Source organism: Mustela erminea, chromosome 19 (genome assembly GCF_009829155.1).
Source record: "Mustela erminea isolate mMusErm1 chromosome 19, mMusErm1.Pri, whole genome shotgun sequence".
In the NCBI taxonomy this organism is placed as follows: Eukaryota; Metazoa; Chordata; class Mammalia; order Carnivora; family Mustelidae; genus Mustela; species Mustela erminea.
Window position 1 is genome coordinate 54,232,543 of NC_045632.1, and position 15,601 is coordinate 54,248,143.

The 15,601-nt window shown below is 59.0% G+C and overlaps 1 protein-coding gene and 1 long non-coding RNA gene across 3 annotated transcripts in view; both read left to right on the top strand.

Moving 5' to 3' along the window:
* CMIP (c-Maf inducing protein) overlaps window positions 1-15,601 on the top strand; it is a 224,486-nt gene that overhangs the window by 80,223 nt on the left and 128,662 nt on the right. The gene's annotated exons all lie outside the window — the stretch shown is intronic.
* Window positions 556-14,707, top strand: LOC116580164. Its single transcript, XR_004281533.1, has 3 exons — window positions 556-1,019; window positions 6,357-6,361; window positions 14,696-14,707. It is a non-coding gene; the product is annotated as an uncharacterized LOC116580164 (long non-coding RNA).

Below are 15,601 nucleotides of genomic sequence, written 5' to 3' on the forward strand. Positions count from 1 at the left end.
CGCGCTAGGTGGACTGACTCCTGTCCTCCGGTAACGGGCAGGAGACTGAGCAGGAGGGCTGGGGTCACCGGCCGCCTGCCGTCCCCACCCTGGTGCAGCGCGGGCTGGGGTGTGGGCTGGGGCTCGGGCTGGGGCACTGGCCGGGCGGGCGCTCTTCTTCCGGCCACTTGTGTTGTGTGTTACCAAGGGCCCGTTGTGTTTGTTTCCAGACCTGATCACACTGGCTGTAGGTGTTACCATAATTGCACGATTTCCTTGAAGATGATACAAGCCTGTGCTATATGAGTGTGAAGAGAGAGTGATCGTTCTTCATGGAAGCCAAATGGAATGCTTACGACAGTCTCAGGAAGCCTTGCTGGAAACCAGGAGCTGGGGGGCACCTGGGGGGCTCCGTGGGTTAAAGCCTCTGCCTTCAGCTCAGGTCATGATCCCGGGGTCCTGGGATCAAACCCAGCTCTCTGCTCAGCGGGGAGCCTGCTTCCTCCTCTCTCTCTCTGCCTGCCTCTCTGCCTACTTGTGATCTCTGTCGTCAAAAGAATAAGTAAAATCTTTAAAAAAAGAAAGAAAAAAAAAAGACACCAGGAGCTGCTGCGGGTGGAGAGGTGGGGAGGCCCTACTCCGACGGCCCCAGAGGTGTCTTCGGGACAGGAATTGCCCAGTGCCAGTGTTAGGTGGTGTGGGGTCTGTGTGAGACAGACGGTGGGGACGACAGAGGTGGGGCCGTCTCCAAGGAAGACGCGCTGAGTCCCGACCACGAAAGAGGGCAAGCACATGCATGTCGCATGTTCCAGGAAAAATGACATAATCTGTTTCATTTCGTAATAACGAGTGACTTCTGGGTTCGTCCCCCAGTCGCTGGTCCTGGTATCTCGAGACCCACCTTCTTCTGTCCACTTGCTCCCCGAACTCCATAGAATGGTCATCCCTCCACTCCCACCGCCGTCCGCGGTGCCACAGTCACTTCTCACCTTTCGCTCTTAGACCCGGTGCAGGACTGAGCAGCTCTTCTGAGATTCTGGGTGATGCAGAGATGCCGGATTGCTGGGCGTGGGCTCGCCCTGTGTGGAGGGGGGCTGGCTGTGGGTGAGGCCGAAGCTGAAGCCACGAGGCTGCTCGCTCCGTGGAGGCCGGAGCAGGTTTTTACCTGGGAAGCCGGGCTGCGCGGGGGCCGCTCGGAAACGCTCAGGTATCCAGCCGGTGTTTGGCTCTGTGTGTTCAGCAAGCGTTTCTAGAGCCTCGCTGGCATGCCAGGGGCTGTGGGATGCAGGGGCATGGCTTGCCTGGTCTTGGGAAGCCGGTGAGACTGTTCTGTATGTGGGAGAACGGAGTGCATGAGTGTGGTGCTCTGGCCCTTAGTCTAGGGGGATGCTGTCCGCCTGTCTTGCTGTGTACTTGGGCCCCGTCACAAGACACCACAGAGTGGGGGCTTGAACATTGTTTCTCCCAGTGCTGGGGTTGGAAGACCGAGACCAGGGTGTCAGCCTGGTTGGCTCCTGGTGAGAGCCGTCTTCCCGGCTGGCACACGGCCGCCTTCCCCCGTGTCCTCCCGTGGCGGAGAGAGTGAGCTCGGGGCTCCCTCTTGGGTCCCATCCCGAGGGTCCCGCCCTCCTGTCCTCATCTAACCTGAGTTATTCGCGAAGTCCCGCTTCCCAGTCTCCTCTCACTGGGGGTTAGGACTTGAGCATGTGAATTTGGGGGGGTGTATTGCAAACACAGACATTCAGTCCATAACGCCATTCCCAGCGTAGAAGAGCCGAGCGGAGGAACAGTCTACAATGGGGCAAAACGTATAAAGTCCCGTAGCTTTGCTTTGAAGGAGGTTGTAAATTTCCTGTTCTAGGCTTGGTGAAGGGCGACTCCATTCCAAAGAGCATCCATCTGCCCCTGCGGACCTGGAGTCCGTGAGGTGTGGGGGGCGAAGGTCTGGCCTCAAGGGGCCCTCGTGTCCCTCTTGCTTCTGCCTATTGCTTGCTCTGTGACCTTAGAGGAATTGCTTCCTCTCTCTGGGCCCCAGTGTTCCTATGTCATAGGTGCGCCAGGTCAGGCTTGGGAGTCTGAAGACAGAATGGTCCTGAGATGGCACAGAGTGGCCTGATGGTCAAGCGTTGTGGCCGTCTTTGCCTTCAGCAGACTAACGCCCTCCCCTCGCCTTCCCGATCACAGCCAAAAGCCTTCTTCGTTGGCACCGTGAGAACATTTAGAAGCAACCTCATTCACCCCCATCAGGTGCTGCTTACTGCTAAGATGGCATCGGGCAGGCACCCCACATTCAAGTTCAGGGCTGCCCAGACTGTGCCGCCCTCCACCTGGGTCCTGTTGCTGCCCCCTGGGCCCTGCTGTGTCTGTGTATGGTCTGCCTCATCCCAGTAGAGCCGTAGGTCTGCACATGCTGAGAAGGAGGTCCATCATGAGCTAAGAGTCTGAGCCTTGGAGGCGGAGGGCCCAGGCTCAAATTTGGGCTTTTGCTCTATGATTTCCAGCGTGTTACTTTCTCCCCTCTGTGCCTCAGTTTCCCCACGCGGATGAAACAGGATGAAACCGACTCCTGGCTTAGGACAGTCCCTGACTTCTCTGTCACGTTTCACAAAGATGGACTTTCATTCTGTGGGACAAAGAGAAATCCTTATTTGGCCCAGGCAGTCTCTGCTTCCAACGAAGGAACTAAGTTTGAGTTCAGTGTTTAAAAATTGACTCCTTCCAATCCAGCTGTGCCCCCCGACGTCCCTTCTGTTTCAAAAACGTCCCCTTTCTCTCTACAGAAGAGGGTTTGCCGAGCTAATGGCTGGTATGAGCCGTGTCGCAGGGCAGGAGGTTTCTCCTGCTGAGGAGAAGGCAACTGTTTTAAGGAACCTCAGCACGTTTTTCTGTGCGTCCACCTGCTGCAGGAAATCTCCGTGGTGAATGAGCCTCCTTCGGGTAACCGTTCTCCTTAGAAATCAGACCGTGGGCGCCGGAGAGGGGGGCGGGGAGAGGCCGGGGCCGGCCCCACAGAAACACGGTCGGCCCGCATCATTGCACCCTTCAGGCTTCCCGGATCACTTCCTGCGCCTGCACCAGACTCCAGCTTTGTCCAGACAGACCCACTCTTCCCTTTTAAATGGGGGAGGGTTTCCTTTTAAAACCCCTCCCAAGCTGGATGGTGACGCAGGTCCGAGAGCGGCTCGTGGTCGCTCTGCTGCTGCGTGTGCTTGCCCCAGCCTGCGAAGGCATTCTTGGAAGAACTACCCGTTGAGTGTGCGTCTGTGTGCACATGCGTGTGTGTGCACGCAGGTGTGCAGGAAACCTTTCGTTTATAAACATTTCCTCCCCCACGCGGCCTGATACTGGCTCTCAGGCCTCCGTGTGGCGTTCAGAACACGCCTTCTTCGCTCTGTCGTGGAGTCTGGAGGCTCCCGTTTCTGCTCCGGGCCCAGGGCAGGGAGCCCGTGATGTGTGTGCGGGCGTGTGTGCTCGTATCTGGGTGTGGAGTGCTGTGTGTTTGCGCACATGTGCACAGTTTGTGTGTGTGTTCTGTGTCTTGTGTGTATAGGTGTGTGTGTGTGCATGTGTGTGGAGTGTTGTGTGTCTACTACATGCGTGTGTGTGGAGGCGGGTTCCCCAACTTCAGAGCAGAGTAACTTCAGGAGTGGCACTTAGAAGTCCCTGTTGTACACGGGACACAGTTCATCTCCTTATTTTCCTGGCAGAGAGGCCGAATTTGGCCCAAACTCAGTCTTTTCCTTTTCATCCCCTGCCAGTTCCTTACCAGGCACCTTGTGCCCCGGGCACAGACGACCTTTTTCTATTGCCCAAAGGGCCCAGGATCTTGAGGCCTTCTAGGCCTTTGAGGACACCGGGGATTCCCATTCTGTCCTCCTAACTGGCCCCGCTCACGTGGTCCTGCCCAGGCCGAGCCCTCCCTCCTCCGGGCTCTCGCCTCCCGCCTGCTCACAAGACCTGCTCGCCACACGCACCGCTGGGTTTATCAGACGTGTCCACCGTTCCGGCAAACGGCTGCTACCTGAGAGCAGGGGGAGCGGACCCGTCACCACGCCCGGCACAGAGCCTGGCCGAGCACCCGTGCTCATTGCTGGTCAGAGGGAAGGAACGGTTGTCCGTGTTGTGCAGCTAGGAGGGATTCTCGCAGACAACAATAGCATCAGTGACATCGTGTTTATTGAGTGTTTCTTGGGTGCTGAGCCCCGTGCTCAGCACTGTATCTCTACGAATGCATTTAACTCATACCCTCCTGTGAGGCAGGTGCCGGCCTCATCGCCCCTTGTCAGGTGGAAGCAGGAGGCTCGGGAAGGAGGAGCGCCCGGCTGCAGTTGCTGAGTTGGACCCAGCGGGTCCGGGATACTCACCAGAAAGTAGGGCGAGTTACCGCGCAGCAGATCTGCTTCTGTCCTGGGAACCAGCCTCTCCGTGGCTTTGCTTCCACGTGACCCTGGCTTTCCAGCTCCAGGTGCCCAGCTTTCTTGGGCACAGGAACCACCCTGCCCGCCCGCCCTCCCTCTCACGTGCCCTCGGATCCTTGCACAGGATTCCCATGTGCACCTGCCAGTCTGGGGCTCCGCTGAATGAGAGAGCCCGGGGCCCTGCGTGCCCGCGAGAGGATTGCTAAATTTGCCTCTAGTGGCGCCACCCCCCTCACCGGAGGCACACCTAGTGATTGCAGGGAGAATCCGCCGTGACCTACATCGGAAGGAAGTGGGCCAGGCAGTGCGGGGAGAGGCACAGGGCTGCCGAGCATCACCGTCACCCGTCGGGGATGAAAAGCGGTGATTGATGCTGGAATTGCACATTCATCCTCCTTCCTGCGGGCTCTCCTCTTTCTGGAACCTCCTGAGGGGGCCCTGCCGCCCAAGCGGGGAGGCAGGGACGAGCAGCCCCAGGGGAATGAGTCGAGAGCAAGCCGACTTGCCCTGCTTCTTCCCAGGCATCGGTGGTGGGGTGGGGTGGGGTGGCGGAAGGACCCTGGAGAAGGGAGGAGCCTCCTGTTGATACCAGCTGTGACAGAGCCTGGGATGCGGGGGGCGGATGGTCACCTGAGAGAAGGGGGACCTGGGCCGGGAATCCAGTCCCAAGCCAGCCCGCTGGACCGTGTTCCTTCATCAGCCCCGGAAGCCAGGTGGCAAAGGGTGAGGGGCTCTGAGTTGCAGGCCCTCCACTCCCGCGTGCATTCATTTATTTAATTAATGTTTACTGAGGGTCTGTGCCCCACTTGGGGGATGGAGTAGTGAGCCAAGTCCCACCATCTCCTGCCCTCACGTAGCCCTCAGCCTGCTGGGGAAGGTTGATGTCAGATGACTCAATGTGGAGTCAGACCGCGGGGTAATGAGCCTCATTCATTCATTCATTCATTCACCAGGGCTGTGGGGCCCCTTCTCTGCCCGGGCCGTGTTCTCAACCAGTGCTGCCCTTGGTGATCAGTAGTGCACAGGACAGGGCTGTTCAGATTTAATTAACATCAAACGAAATTGGAACTTCAGTTCTTTAAACTTCAAATGGTGCAAGGCCAGCTGTGGCTAGCGGCTGTCATGCCAGCCAGCGTGGACACCGGCCGTTTCCAGCGTCACAGAGAGTTGTACTGCATGGCGTGGCTGCAGACTCTGGGCTGCGAAGGGGGGGCACCCCGAAGGGCTCTGTGTCCTCAGGGTCGCAGGTCTAGCGACCTTGCCTCCAGAGCGGCTTGTCTGTGTTGCATTACCGGACAGGGTGATGGGCACGGAGATGCAGACGCACAGACAAGGGCGTCTGAGCCGAGCCTGCCCTGGTGTGAGGGATGTTTCAGTGAAGTCTAAGACACGTGAGGAGGATGTGGGGCAGCAGGGGAGGGCCAGGGTGTCCCAGGGAGGGAGGAGCGCAAGTCAAGGCCCGGCCACCAGAAGAAGGATCTCACGTAGCTGGTGTGTGCAGTGAGGGAGCAGCTACAGGCATTAGAGACCAGGCCACATGGGCTCTCCTGGGACTTTCTGCCCCCTCTGGAGACTGACCCCTCCATGGGCATGCGGGCAGAGGGTCCCGCACCCAGGTCAGCCAGACCCTCAGAGGAGGGTCTGGTTCCCCGGGCCAGGGGTGAACATCGTGCATGGAGGGGCATGCTGGGCACACAGACTGCCCTGTCGGGCAGAAACTGAGGGGGGCAGGTGGGGGGCAGGGAGAGGGAGGAGGAAGGGGAAGGAAGCGTCTGTTTAGAGCTGTCCGCAGGGTCCAGACACGGGGGTGTCTGTTCTCTTGGTGCCCAAGAAAACAACATCGAAAGTGGCCCTTCCCCTGCGGTGGGAGCGCAGAAGGAAGGCAGAGGCTCTGACTCCAGGGCAGTGTGGTGGGGAGGCCGGCCCCCAGGCCCGAGGGAACGCAGGTGCAGTCTGGAGGCCCCGTGAGCTCTGCTCTCTCCTGTCACCAGGGCAAGTCACAGCCACTGGTCCAGCAGCCTTCTCTGAAGTCTGGTGACAAGAATGTCACGCTCTCAGGCCGCTGGGACAATTTCAAGGTCCTGATAGCCACTGGCGTTTATGGAGGACGGACCTTGAGCTGGGATCTCTCACCAGAGGCCCTACTGACACGGAAGTGGGTTGTCCTCTCTCGGGGTCCTGTTGGTGGTAGCAGCACCCCTGGCCTCCTCCCCCCGCCCCAGATGCTAGAGGCACCTGCTCCCCATGTGACGCCTGGCCATGTCTCTGGACAAGCACCCATGGCTGAGAACCCGTTTGTCCTATGTTGCCTCCTTCCCACAGCAGCCTATCTGCTCTGTAGACAGAGCGCACTGCTGTCCGGGCTGAACTGTGCACACCGGGACCCGAGCCCAGGGCTGGTTGCTTAGGCTTGAGCACTCAGCCTTCACCGTTGGTCCGCGCGGAGGGAGCACAGCCACGGTCGGGCACGCGGTAGGTGGTCGGTGAAGGGGACTCTTCTGATGGTCTCGAGCACACTGGCTCATTCCGTCAATCAACCAGACCCCTCTGGGCTAGCAACACGGGGTGGTGGGCAGGGTCTGACTCCCCAGCTGGTCCCTGACTTGCTTGACCTGCAGTAGCCCCAGGGGACCAGCCAGCTTGAGGGGTCGAGGGAATCATTTGTACTTCATGGGCAATGATTAACCCGGCCAGGCTGGGAAATCATTCAAGGGCCAGAACTTTACCCTGGAAAATGCCAGCCTTTCCAACGCAGGGCTGTTGGTTTCCTGTCTGCTTTTCTCCCCACCCCGACGTGCGCCGCGGGCGAGCTGAGGAGTGCGTAGGGGCTGCTGCGAGATGCTGAGCAGATCCCCCTTCTTCTCCCGGCCAGGGCTGGGCTTTGTGTGATGTATGCCTGTGCGTGTGCGGTGGGCGTGGCGGGGAAGCAGCTCTGAGAGGCCGGCCAGAGGCCTCCTTGTTTGTTTACTGTCTTTGGAAACCTCCATCGGTGATGAAATCATCTCCGAAGGGCAGAGGTGGCAAGGACTGGCCTTTGCTAACCCTGGCAGTCTGGGCCAAGCCTGGAGCAGCGCCTGTGCCCCAGTGGGGTGGACGGTGCTGACTCGCTCCCTCACGGGTCACTGCGTGCCCTTTTCCCTCCGCGCTGAAAAACCGTGCATGCACACACACACGTGTGCGCTGACACTTGGCTCTAACACGTGCCCCTGTGAGCTCGTGTGCCGGAGTGTGTACTTACGTGTGTGTGCGTATGTGTCGCACGTGGGCGATATGACCCGCCCCAGGCTGTGGTTGCGGGGCTGGGGGAGCGAGCGCCCGGCCCCCCCCCCCACTGTCTCGCACGGTGTGTACACAGCGGGGTTGGACGCACAGCTCTGCGGTTACGTGTTGTGTGACCCGCAGCTAGTGATGCACACTCTCTGAGTCCCAGTGTTCTCGCCTGGGAAACGGGAGAGTAAAAGCGACTGCGGGAAGGTGTCGTGAGGATCGCAGGTGACACGTGTGCTCGCGGCTGGGGGCCCAGCTGGGAGAGGACAGTCAGTAGGTGGCGTGTCCCCCAGCCTGGGGAGGCGTGGCCTTGTCTGTTGGGGGCTCAGGAGAACAGCCCCAGGACTTTGGGTATCTCCTGCTTTCAGCCCCGAAACCTTGGCAGCACTGGGCAGGACTGCATAGACAGGGGTCATCCCACCGTCTGCACTCTGGGGTGGCTTGGTTGTGTGGCCTCTGGTCCCAGGGGAGGCCTGAACTCAGTGGGGATGTTGGTGCTTCCATAGCTTGCCTGGTCAGAGGTAGACGTGACTAGAAGGCTGAGGTCAGGGGCTTCAGAGACCCTGCCCTGGCCCCCGGTAAGCACCGCATGGTCAATCTTACGTGAGGCTGCTGCTCTTTTCCCCAGTGACAGCCCACAACATTGTCCGTATCTGCCCAGGAGAGGACAAGGAGACCCCACCCCCCATTTTGTACACACTGCCTGCCCCGCCCCTGCCCCACTCCGGCACATACATCAGAGGGTTCTCAGTAACCATGGACAACCGAAAGCAAAGAAAATTGGAGTATTTTCTCTGCCTTGCCACTGCTTTCTGATTAGTCACTCCTAACTAATTAGCAAGTGACAAATGGGACAATAAAGCTCTGAAAATATCCATTGACATCCTGGAATCCCAGCCACAGACATGGCAGAAGGGCCTGGCAAAGAAGCAGAACAATGAGAAGGCGTTTGTGGGTCCCGTGGCGGACCGAGTCACACTGGGCGTGTTGGAAGGCGGCTGCGGGAGGCCTCAGGGACTCACTCGGGACGAGTGCAGGAGACGTAGGAGGCTGCTCCCCTTTCCCCGTCCCCCCACGCTGTCTGGAAGAAGCGATTTCATGTCCCGGTCACCCGGGGACTAAGGTGGACACCCCCCACCCCCGTCCAAGATACTAGTTGTCAAGGGGACCCTGGGGACGGTGTAGGGGTCTCTGGCTGACACACCAGCCACTGCTTCTAGGGGCAGCTGAGACCCCTCACGTGGACGGTTCCACCACATGTGTGTGGGTGGCAGCTGCTGCCTCCGGAGACCGTCCCCACATGCCTGTCACATGGCGTGTGGCATCGGCAGACTCCCAGTCCCACGGGCATAAGGTGGCTTCTCCAGCTCTGTCGCGTCTGTGGAGGGTCTGCAGCGACCCGCTCCATGCGGGCAGTGCAGGGGGTGGCAGGTAGAGGTTCTCCCAGCTGCTGGTGAGGTCGCCCCCCACCCCCGTGCAGCTTCCGGGTGCTCCGGGGAGCTCAGCGCCGGCTGTGCAGTCCTGTGGCCTTGGCAGTGACATGAGTCATGTTTGTGTGTTTGTCCCACCAGAGCCCGTCCTGTCCCCATGGCTTGGCTGCAAGGGGGCAGGAATCTTTGTCTTTCACATACTGAGAAGGAGGAGGACACCGGGACCTTGTGGCTACTAGTTATGTCTGCTGTATCATGGATGGCAGTTCAGGGGGGCTGGTCGTGACCGGCGGGAGGTCCCACAGGTACCCCACAGCTTCCTGTGGCTGCGGTGACAAAGTCCCACAAACCTGGTGGCTTCAAACCACCAGATGTATCATCTTACAGTTTTGGAGATCACAAATCCAGAATGGGTCCCCTAGGCCAAAACCGAGGCTTCCACAGAACTGTATTCCTACTGGAAGACCCAGGAAGCTGCCGGGGTCCCTTGGCTCACGGTGGCGCTGCTGGACCTGTGCTCCTGCCATCGTGTCTCTGCCTCTGTCCCTCCTGCCTCCCTCTTACAAAGACATTGTGAGGATGTGGGGCCCATGGGATGACCCAGGATTGTCCCCCATCTCAGGGGCCTTCGTGTAGCACCCCCCACCAGCACGCTGTAGCAGGTCCCACTTGCACAGGTTCTGGGGGTTCGGATGTGGACACCTTGGGGGGCTGTGGATCCGCCGACCCCAGTGCGCCGGCCCTAATAGGAGAAGCCAAGTCCCTTCCTTCCCGCCATCCCCTTCACCCTGTCCCCTCATTTCCAACACACATCGTGCTGGGGTTGTGCGGGGTTGTGTGTGCTGCTTGTGTGCTGGTGTGTGCTGGGGTTCCATCACACGTTGTGATGAGGTCCCCGCCCTCACAGTTTCCAGTCCATTCCGCAGCGGAGACACAGCGAGGGGGGATTCCATGGGCGCGAGTTTTATCAGGGGCCCCAGCCGTCTCCGCGGGGTGCGGGCAGGAAGTGACTTGTCAGCTGTGGTCTGAGGAAGGAGGAGGGTGAGGACAGCGAACTGGGAGCGTAACGATGGGCTCCTTGGTCCCTTGGTCTCAGCACCCAGGGCCTGAGCTCCCGTTTCTGGAAGTCGCTACTCATTTCGCTCACCCTGGTTCACACGCTGTGTTCTCAGACTTCTCTGGCCGCTGCTCCCTGGAAGGCGGGAGGTGGGAGGGCTCTGCTCCCTCCCTGCCCTGGTCTCCGGCCCTGAAGCCGGCCAAGCCTCCAGGGGTCTGACTGGACTTGCCTGCAGGGATGTGGGAAACAGGACCCAGGACCCTATTTGCAAAAGCAACAAAGTTGAAAGCCGGGCGGGCAGGCGGGGTTCAGCTGTTTGCACTGGGGGCAGCGCTGGCCTCAGAGATGCCTTCCTCCACCTCCGCGGGCCAGAAAGGGAGATTGTTTAAGACTCCTCTGATGAGGAACATCTCCTCCAAATAAACCCTGCCGCCGGGTCCTGTGCCAGCCAGGAACGGGGGGTCGGAGGGGTGCGCGACTGGGACATCGTGCGTCGCCCCGTCACCGCAGTGGCTGAGGCTGCTCAGGCCCAGGGGAGAGCAGCCTTCGGATAAAGGCCGACCCCGCTCCCCCGCTTCAGACACACCGCCCCCTCCGCCCCGGCCGTGCCATCGTGTCCTCTCTTGCCCGCGCCCGCGCCCCTTGCCAGAAGCAGTAGGTAGCGTGGCTGAGAGTCCTCTTTGGGGTGGAAAAAAGAGAATGAGGCCTGAGCTTCTAATCAGTGAGGACAGACACATCGCCGGCAGAGGGGCCGCCCTCGGCTCCCCGTGCCGCAGCCTTCCTCGGCCCCCTTCCCGTCGCGTGCCCGCACTCCTCTGCGTTCCCGGCAGCCTCTGGGCGCCCGACCCGATGGGCAAGTATTTCCGGTGGGCCCTGAGCAGCAAGGTCAGTTTCCATGTCAGAAGCAAATCCTCGGCAGGGAGCCGGAGGCCCCCCAACCCCGCCAGCACCAGCAGGTGTGACCTGGCCTCCTTGTTCCCCACTTGAGGCATTTAGAGCAACCACAGTAAGTAATTATTAAGTTGTTTGTTTGTCCTCCTCACTGGGCTCAGTGACGACAGAGACCCTAGGATACAGTCGATGCCCAGTAAGTGTACAGCGAGTAAGAATTGCTATAAGAATTGAGTTTTACCTCTGAATTAACAAATTCCAGGTGTATAGTGTAATGTCAAGAAAATACCCTTTTCTTCAAAAGGTATTTCTACGTCTTACTCTGTCCCCGAGCTCATTCCTTGGAGGGGGAGGCTGAGAAGTGGGAGGATTCGGGGACATCTGCACCAGGCGCATGTACCTTAGACTAGCGACCGTCGCTGTGCTGCCTCACTGCTTCCCACAGCGCTGCCCGGGCAGACATCAGTAATCAATCTCCACTGCTCCCTGTCGAGCCCCAGGGCTGCTCAGAATCCTTCCAGGATGCCACCTCCAGGCGTTTGAGAGGTCTGCAGAACCCCAACTTGGCAGCTGTCTCCATGGAATCTAATCCGTCTCATACCGTCCGTCCAGGTGTCCGACTCAGGACGGACGCTGTGCTTCTCTCGTTTCCCTCGTTCCTCCAGCGTCTGCAAGTGTCCTTCCTGCTGCAGCCGCTGAACCGGTCGAGTAACCCCGGTCAGGCCACTTTATTCTTCCCTGGACCTTAGGTCCATGTCTGTAGAATGAAGTAACGGTAATCCCAGGCTCCATGAGACCCACCCAGAGCGTAGAGCATTTCGCACGGTGCCTGCGAGCACCTAGCGGGTACTCGGGAAATGACTGCAGTGTGGAAGCAGAGCACGAGGCCCGGGCTGCAGGTGGCGTGGGCTGGGAGCACCCGACGACGCCCAGCTTCACAGAGACGGGGAGGGCGGCGCTCTGCAGCCTCCGGCAAGCCTTTCTTAGCACAGTCCCACAGCAGGAGAGCCGCCCTCTCTTGCCCCGTGCCTCGCCCCTGCATTCCCAGCCCCGGGGTGGTGCATCCCGTACCAAAGGGCCTCACCTCAGGTCCGCTGCGCCTAGAGAAAAGCCAGAGGAGGAAAGCCTGTCACTTCCCTCTTGCAGAAATCCACAAGAACATTTCCTCTGTTGTCCTGGTTGTAAGCAGCAGCAGCAGCATCCAGGGAGGGGGACGTGATGGAGCAATGTGGGAAAATGCCCTCAGTTCCCTTTCCTCCAGAGTGGCCACTGTGGCTCTGGAGAAATCAGGGTCCCTTGGGCTTTGGGGGGGAACATTCGTCTCCTGCTGATTTAGCTCCAGGGCCCAGAACAGCCCCCCAGCGAGCGTCCACGCAGATGCAGTGACCCCGCCGACTTGCTCACATCACCGCCACGCCTTCCCAGTTGAGGGATGCAGGGTCCCCAGCCCGATCTGAGTGCAGCCCTGCAGGCCTGGGTCATGTGAAGGCAAAGGGCCTGCCGGACAGGAAGTGGGCAGAGAGGACGCACAGCTGGGAGCAAGGCCCCGGGCCCTTCTGCAGCTCCTGCCGCTGTTGTGCGCAGCTTGTCCGGTGTGTTACCTGGGCAGCTGTGCTTCTTTCTTCCCTGACCCCTGCTGGGAGCACGAAGGCTTTTCCTCTCTCTGTCCCCAGACTCACGTTCCTCCCGGCACCTCCAGGTGCTCCCGTAGCCACGACTTCCTGCGAGGAGTCCAGCAGCCCTGGCAGGTGCCCGCCACACCTCCCTCCTCCCTGGCTGGGGCTGATGCTCAGAGCACCGAAGCCACTGGCCCGGGGTCGCACAGCTTCCAGCTGACAGAGCTAGAACGGGCAGCTGTCCTCCGATGCTGGTGTCCATGCAGTGGGGCTGTGTTGCCTCCTTGGGACACACGTTGGACCTTTGCCGTAACTTCCCATGCATGAGTACCTGAAACTGGTGGTAGGGAAGAAACTCAAAAAGTGGGAGGGGAGAAACATGAAATCCAGGAGCTAGTTTTGATGTGGGTCAGTGTGGAACGAAGGACCACCTTCCTGGCCCTTCCCTCCAGCAGACCGTCTGTCCCAGGGGTCTGAGACCCCTCCGCCTCCCTAGTCCGTCGGTAGCTGTGCACTCTACACTAGGTGAAACCGCTCGCTGCCAGTATTGCCCCTGAGGCTTTTGTCTGTCCCGATGCGGGGGCCTGATTCCTGTCAAGTGATTGTTCTCCCTGGATCTTAGTTTCCTCATCTGTAAAGTGGGTCAGCAGTACTGCCCACCGGCCCACGAGCCATGAAGATGACAGCTAGGAGCTACACCTTGTCATATAGTAAGTGCTTAATAAAGAGGAATTTCTTCGTGGCTGTCATTTCTCTCTCTTATAACGTGAGTATAGTCCCTGCCGAGCGGAGTCCCCATCTTCTCTGCCTTTAGCCTTTGTTCCCCCGAGAAGCACAGACCCAGGGATGGCCTGGAAATCACACCAATGGGCTCCCTGAACTCGGGATGCTTCCAGCTGGGAGAGGCGTTTTGTTGGGGTTCGAGCATGGGTTCCAGAGTCACACTGGCCGTGTTGCCTCTCCTGTAACCTTGGGCGAGTCACCTCTCTCGTCCGAGCCTCTCTTTCCGCTGCTGTAGAATGGGGACTTACTCTAACATGAGTCTCGTGGTTTGTTTCCGGGTCTGGATGAAACTTTGTCATGTGCTTAGTTAGCCCCTCGCCCGGCGCACTGGGAGTGCCCAGTAGGACTATTTTTAGCAGGAGGTTCATGATATCTTGCTGGATGTTGTTGCTCTTACTTCGGGGTGTGTGTGTGTGTGTGTGTGTGTGTGTGCGCGCGCGCGCGCGCATATGCGTGTGTGTGTAAGCTGGGGAGGGAAGGAAGCCATGCTTCTCCTGCCCTTGCTCCCAGAGCCCCTCTGTTGCTCGAGCTGCCAGGCTGTGTCAGTGGTACCCAAGGCCTTCTAGAGGGTCAGAAAAGTGTGGCTCTGGCCTAGTGCTGCTGTCACTGGGGCACAGCCCTTTTGAGGAGGCAGGGGCTGGCCTGGGACCTTGAATGTTGCACTGTGCCATCCCCACTAGGACCCTACCTTCTGGTACAACTAGGCCTGGGACCTCGAGAGCAAAACTGGACCCCACTGGGGCTGTGCACGGGTGGGCATGGGGTGGGGAGACAGGCATTGAACTGGTTATTGCCAGGGGAATGCTCTAGAAGATGTCCATGGCCTTGGGGTGTGTCCACTTTTTGGCTACAATGAATAATGCTTCTGGGAACCTAGGTGTGCCAGTCGGCCCTCAAGTTCCTGCTGCCGGTTCTCAGGGGCGTGTACCTAGGAGTGGAGCCACTGGGTCATGTGGTAATTCTGGGTTTAATCTGGAGAGAACTACCACTGTTTCTGCATGGTGCCCACCACATTCTGTGTTCTCCCCAGCAGTGCACGAGGTTCTGGTCCCTCCGCAACCCCTCGGCCCTTGCTCGTTTTCTGTTCTGAGAGTAGCCATGCCCAGGGGCATGAGACGTCTTCTCTTGGTGGTTTTGATCGGAGTTCCGAGAGCCCAGAGGTGGATTAGCGGTTACCCTGGGGCAGGGGCTGGTGAGCAGAGTGTGTGTGCAACAGGCACCCGGTGTCGGTTTGGGAAGATGAGAAGGTTCCAGAGTCGGATGTGGTGATGCCGGTGCAAGAGTGTGGGAACGGTTCACGCCACTGCACTGTGTGCTGAAGAATAGTTACGACCATACATTTTATATTACGTATATTTCACCACAGTTTGTGTTTTGTTTTGTAAAAGGAGGTGCCACCCCGGAGAAACCCAAGTTGACGGGCGTTCTGTAACACTTCCGAGTGGTGCTCCTCCAAACTGTCAAGATCTTCAAGGACAGAGAAAGGGAGACGCTGTCCCAGAGCGGAGGGGGCTGGGGTGCTGAGGGCACGCGTGTATGTGGGGTCCTAGCTGGGATCCCAGGACAGGAAAGGGGCAGTGAGCGGAGCGCGGTGAAGCCCAAGTGAAGTGTCGCGTGCCGGTGCTGGTCTCTCAATCGCGACCAGTGTCCGTGCTCCCGGGGGGAACTGGCGAGAGCAGAGCAGAGGTCCCCACAGTCCCCGTACTACCTCTGCAACTGCATAGCCCCCAAACTGCTGGAAAATAAAGTTTAAAAGGGGGAGAGATGAGTGCCAGGTCTGGGTACAAGTGGTCAGGGAAAGGACCCCCCGCAAAAAAGTTCCCTCTGAATTAGGACTTGATGGTGGGTTGAGGCCAGCCTTGCGTGGGGGGAGGGTTGGACTGGGTGAACAGGGGCAGAGGTGCCCAGCCCTCCTGCTGAGGGAAGTCCCCCCACCCCGCCCCATAACCCCTGATCGACCATGTGTACTATGAACTTGAATGCTTAGAGTAGCTCATATACGTGGAATCATACAGAATTCATATTTTTATGACTGGCTTATTGCACTTAGCACTGTGTGTATGTACCCCATTTTCTTGACCCATTCATCTTTCTCTGGACACTTGGGCTGCTTCTACCCTTTGGTTCTTGTGAATAATGCTCGTATGAACGTAGATGTGC